The sequence below is a fragment of the Tursiops truncatus genome, chromosome 11 (genome assembly GCF_011762595.2).
Source record: "Tursiops truncatus isolate mTurTru1 chromosome 11, mTurTru1.mat.Y, whole genome shotgun sequence".
In the NCBI taxonomy this organism is placed as follows: Eukaryota; Metazoa; Chordata; class Mammalia; order Artiodactyla; family Delphinidae; genus Tursiops; species Tursiops truncatus.
The window spans coordinates 19699215-19705214 of NC_047044.1; the positions used below are offsets into that span (position 1 = coordinate 19699215).

The 6000-nt window shown below is 43.7% G+C and overlaps 1 non-coding gene across 1 annotated transcript; it reads left to right on the forward strand.

Annotated features, from left to right (window-relative positions):
- Window positions 1-5927: 5927 nt before the first annotated feature.
- On the forward strand, window positions 5928-6000 carry TRNAE-UUC (transfer RNA glutamic acid (anticodon UUC)). The gene has a single exon. It is a non-coding gene; the product is annotated as a tRNA-Glu (tRNA).

Here is a 6000-nt window from a genome sequence, read left to right on the forward strand (position 1 = left end):
CTATTTTCGGGAAGGGGTGGGGATTTCCAGGAATTGGGCCACGCCCACTTCTTTTTTTTTTTTTTTTTTTTTTTTTTTGCGGTACTTGGGCCTCTCAGTGCTGCGGCCTCTCCCGCTGTGGAGCACAGACTCCGGATGCGCAGGCTCAGTGGCCATGGCTCCGCGGCATGTGGGATCCTCCCGGACCAGGACACGAACCCTTGTCCCCTGCATCGGCAGGTGGACTCCCTACCACTGCGCCACCAGGGAAGCCCTACCGCCCACTTTTTGGCCTTTTATGGTCGGGACTGTCGTGGTGCCCATGGGTGTGTCATTTAGCACATGCTAATGCGTTACAATCATGAGGCTCAAGGTCTACTGGAAGTTGAAGCTTCCACCTCTTGGGCCTTATTGGTTCTAAGCAGTTTTTGTTGTGTCCTCAACAGCTATGTCATTCTTTTAAATGTTGTGCCTTCGTGCCTCCCCTGTCTCAATATCATTCAGGGGTTCTTTCTGTTGCCCAGCGCAAGTTCACATGCCCGATGCACAGTGAGGCCAAACAAACTGAAACTTTGGAGTTTGGAGCAGAGAAAGGCTTATTGCAGGGCCCTGCATGGAGACACGTGGCTCATGTTCAAGAACCTCAAACTCCTGGATGGTTTTCATGGAGAAGTTTTTATAGGTAAAATTTGAGGTTAGGGCTGCAAAGTGACTTACTTTTGATTGGTTGATGGTGAGGTAACAGAGCGGTGCTCCAGGGATCATGTGCTCACCTGAAGTTACCATCCTCCACCTGGGTGGGGGTTTTAGTTCTGCAGAAGAGCTCAAAGATATTGTGACGTGTATCCCTTCAGGAGGAAACAAGACCCTGCCCCAAGGCTGCACTATTGTTTCATGACTGCTCCTCCTTTGTTTCTGCAATCCCTTACTTCCCTGATTAGCAACTGCTGTTTGAATCTGCCCTTTGGTACTCAGGGAAGGTCTAGGAGGCTGAGACTTTTTTTCCTAAGAACAAGAAACAGGGGACAAGGACTTCCCTGGTGGCGCAGTGGTTAAGAATCTGCCTGCCAAGGCTTCTCTGGTGGCGCAGTGGTTGAGAGTCCGCCTGCCGATGCAGGGGACACGGGTTCGTGCCCCGGCCCAGGATGATCCCACATGCCGCGGAGCGGCTGGGCTCGTGAGCCATGGCCGCTGAGCCTGCGCGTCCGGAGCCTGTGCTCCGCAACAGGAGAGGCCAAGACAGTGAGAGGCCCGCATACCCCAAAAAAAAAAAAAAAAAAAAAAGAATCTGCCTGCCAATGCAGGGGACACGGGTTTGAGCCCTGGTCCGGAAGATCCCATATGCCGTGGAGCAACTAAGCCCATGAGCCACAACTACTGAGCCGGTGCACCCTAGAGCCCATGCTCCACAACAAGAGAAGCCACCAGAAGGAGAAGCCCGCGCACCGTAACGAAGAGTAGCCCCCACTCTCAGCAACTAGAGAAAGCCCGCGAGACCCGGCGCAGCCAAAAATAAATAATAAATAAATAAATAAAAGAAACAGGGGACATGAAAAGGATTTGTACACTGCTCAGTTTCATCACCATTTCCAAATCGAACATTACAATTGTTCTTACTCTATAGGGTTAAATTAGTTAATATATTTAAAATACTTAGAACAGTGTTAGGGATATAGTTAGACACACAAGAAATACTAGACTTTATTATATTATATTATTATAATAATTATTATTTTGTTATAATATTGTCATACTACTACTAATTATTATTACTATCTTTGTTATTATCATTACTGTAAACAGATAGGTTAGGGGGTCCCTAGAGAAAGAGAACCGGGAATGGCTTTCTTGATGTTAGAGAAGCCATTTTGGCCTAAGCCTTTTTTTTTGGCCGTGCCACGTGGCGTGCGGGATCTCAGTTCCTCAATCAGGGATGGAATCTGTGCCTCCTGCAGTGGAAGCACAGAGCCTTAATCACTGGACCACCAGGGAAGTCCTGGCCTAAGCCATTTTGTGATTTAACCCTGGCCACAATGCTTGCATGATCAGGTCTCAGTAATCAATTATCTTAGGGAACAAAGGAACGGAGGAACGGTAAAAGGCAGTCAAACAATAGTGCGGCGATAAAGCAGAGTCCTAGTTCCTCCTCAAGGGATATACGCAATAATATATCTTTGAGTTCTGCAGGAACTAAGGCCCCCACTCAGGTGGAGGAGGGAATGGTGATGTTCACCCTTCTGAATTCAATCAACTAAAGCTTGGACTCTGTCAACCTTTGCCCCAGTTCTATGCTGAACTCTCCTCTGCTCAAGCCGCCTCATGAATATGCAGGTACCCTAGCTTAAAGCTTCCTCAATATTGCTGTTCGGGGAGACTCTGCTTCGGGAAAGATCCCTGCTGTTCTCCTTACTTTGCTGCAAGTAATAAATCCTTCCTTCTCCTGATCTTTGGCTTGGTTGTGTCTATTGTCTTGATACCTACCAAGAGGTGAACCCAGTTTTGGGGTAACATTATTACTGTGGAAAGAGTTTCAAAGTCACCTTTAGAGTAAGCTCCATGATTCAGGAATGGCGTTTCTTTCCCTTGTAAATATAATCCTAAGGCCTAGCAAAGTACCTGGCACATAGTAAACCCTTGATAAAAAATATTGACTTGTTGAATCTATATGTGAGGGGAACCACTGACCGAAACTACCCACCCTGGCCAGGCCCAATAGTAACAACTTTCATGAGTTATCTTACAAAAGGAGGTCCTGGTAAGGAACGCAGAAAGAACAAGCTACCACCAACCCGAAGAATTTGGGAAAGGTCAAAAGGAGAGAGGAGACACCAGTCCATACGTCCTACCAACCTCCCAGAATCCTTCTCACTAGAATCCATCTTGGCTGAGTGATGCGTGCGCCACCAGGATGGGCTCTGAGTCAAAATGATTGGCCAGAGACAACCTGGAAACTAACCCCATTACCATAAAACCCGAGACTGCGAGCCGCGTGGCAGAGCATTTCTCCTGGATTTCCTTACCACCTGGTGCCTCTTCCCAATAAAGTCTCTTGCTTTGTCAGCACGTGTGTCTCCCCAGACAATTCATTTCTGAGTACTAGACAAGAGCCCACTCTTGGGCCCTGGAAGGGGTCCCCCTTCTTGCAACATATATATAGAGCAAGTTGTGGATCAATATATATGAGATGATATTTTAAATGCAATTTAATGGTGAAGTGTTTAGGGATGATGTGTACTGATCTCTGCAACTTATTTTGAAATCTGAAAAAATGGACTGATGAATGGGAATTGGCATAGCTGTTTGAATAGATATGTGAAAAAGCAAATAAGGCAATGTGCTAATAGTAGAATCTAGGTAGTAGATGAGAAGGTTCAGGGTGGGTATTGTACTTTCAATAAAAAATGCTTCAACTTTTAAAAAAAATAAATCTGCAAAAACAATTGTCTGGAAGAATATGCATCCTGTTGTTAACAATGGTTACCCCTTGGGATTGGCAACAGGGCCTTGGAGGGAAGGAGTCATTAACTTTTTACCTTATATGCTTTTATTGTTTTTATTTTTATGAGTGTGAATTGTTTTGGAACAATAAAATTTAAAGGTCAATTTGTGGGAATTCCCTGGTGGTCCAGTGGTTAGGACTCTGTGCTCTCACTGCCAAGGACCCGGGTTTGATCCCTGGTCAGGGAACTAAGATCCCACAAGCTGTGTGGCATGGCCAAAAAATAAAAATAAAATAAAATAAAGGTCAATATGCAAAAGAAAAGGCAAGAGGAAACATTCAGAGAAAAGAAACAGGATGAGAGCTATAGGAGATGTTGTCTTCTTTGACCTACTAAGTGTAATACTTTCATAATAAGAAAACCAAACTAAGATTTAGTTAAAAACAAAAAGATATTAAAATTCATAGAAATAATGCACAAAAGTAAATATTTGCTAAGCAGACATTTTTGATTCTTACCCACATTTATTAGAAATTATTTGCACGGAAAGTAATTCATTGGTAAATTTCACCAAAAAGAGAATAGTTTGACTAACGGGTTCTGTTCTTATTACACTCTTGTTACTATGATCTTTGAAGCCTCAAGGATGTGCTTGCTGGAATTGGACCTTCTTTGGAAATTATCATTGTGGGTCCTGCCACTTAGAGGTGAAATTGAAACCAAGCAAGACCCTGAAGGCCCTTCCCAGGTACAAGTCTCTCCGTGTCTCTAGCTTCTTGTCTGTAGAAAAAGCTTTAGACTTCTAGGCCTTCCCTGAGTTCCAAAGGGCAGACTCAGTTAATGATTGAGAAAATGAAGGAAAAAAGGAAAAGCAGTCAAGCAAGAAAAGTACTAATAACTTGAACAATAGAGTCACAGGACTACTAGTTCCTCCTGGAAGGATATAGATAACAATCAGATGCATATCCTTGAGTTGTTTCATAGAAACCAGGACCCCTGCTGGATAGAAACTGCTAATCAGACTTGTTGGAACCAGAAGGTTGAGGATTGAGATTTCTGAAATAATCACCTTGTTACCTCACCACCAACCAATCAGATGAATGTCCACAAGCTGATCACACACCCTGCAACCCTCACCCCTAATGTTGCCTTTAAAAACCCATGCCATCAGGGAGTTCAGGTCTTTTTAGCATTAGCTGCCTGTTCTTCTTGCTTGGTGCCCTGCAAATAAACGCTGTAATTTCCTTCACTACAACCCAGTGTCAGTAGATTGGCTTTGCTGCCTGTTGAGTGAGTGAAACTGAGTTCTATTAGGTAACAAAATGTGTTGAGTATTTGTTGTCAGAATCTGTAATTTGGACAAAGGATTTAAGCAAGTTTTAGGCCCATGATTAAATCATTCATTTATTCATTTTACAAACATTTTCTGAGTCCCTTCCCTAACAGAAACCTGATGGGCATGAAGAAGGTTTGAAGACGTATGAGGAGTAGACCCTGCCCTAAAAAAGGCTTACAGTCTTGTTCAAAATACAAGTACGCACTTGAGAATTTCAATAAAAGCATGATGCAGTGTTGCATACCATAAAACCATGGCATCTCACATTTATGGAGGATCTTTTTTTATTTTTTAAATAAAAAAATTTTTTTATACAGTAGGTTCTTATATAGAGGATCTTAACCATTATTTGGTTCAACCTCATGAGATGGTTAATGTCAAATAAGGGATAGAGAATTTACAAGCAGAAGAGATCACTGACTGAGGGTCAGAGTGATTTCTGAGGTTCCAGCCTAAGAGTCTGTGAGAGTAATGGTACCATTGACAGAGGCACAGGAGGTAAAACAGGGAGGTGATTTAGGCACAAAGATGATGAGATCTGTTTTAGACACTGAATTTGAAGGAATAGGACGTTATATTGACTAGTCTCCATTTGCTCCCAGATTCATTCCCAAACCCTTTGCTGACCCCATAAATGGCTTTTCCCAGCCTCTTGCAGCTTCTGCGTGGCTGGCTTCATCCCTTCTGATAATGCCTGCATTTCTAATCCACGACTGCAACTCCTGTTGGGCAGCTCCTTTTCCACAGCTCCAGCTCTCACCAGATTCTGATAACACCATTTCCTTGAAGATATTGTTAAATATACCATTTCCTTTTAGACATTTCCTTAGAGATATTATAATTTTGCCATGGAATGAAATGGAAAAGGAGAAGAGCAGAGGGCAGAGGTCTTGTCCATGTAGTCCGGACCACCTAGAGAGGACAGGAGGACACAACCCAAAAAAGGAATTTATCAAAGATACTTAAGGGGAATTCCCTGGTGGTCCAGTTAGGACTCTATGCTTCCACTGCAGGGGGCCCGGGTTTGATCCCTGGTCAGGGAACTAGGATCCCACATGCCTCAGGGGCTGCCAAAATAAAAATTAAAAAAGATACTTGAGAAGAATCAGGGAAGTATTCTGTTCTGAATACCAAAGTAAGACAACATTTCAAGAAGGGGGTTGTTTGGGACTTCCCTGGTGGTCCAGTGGTTAGGACTCAGTGCTTTCACTGCTGAGGGCCCGGGTTCAATCCCTGGTCAGGGAA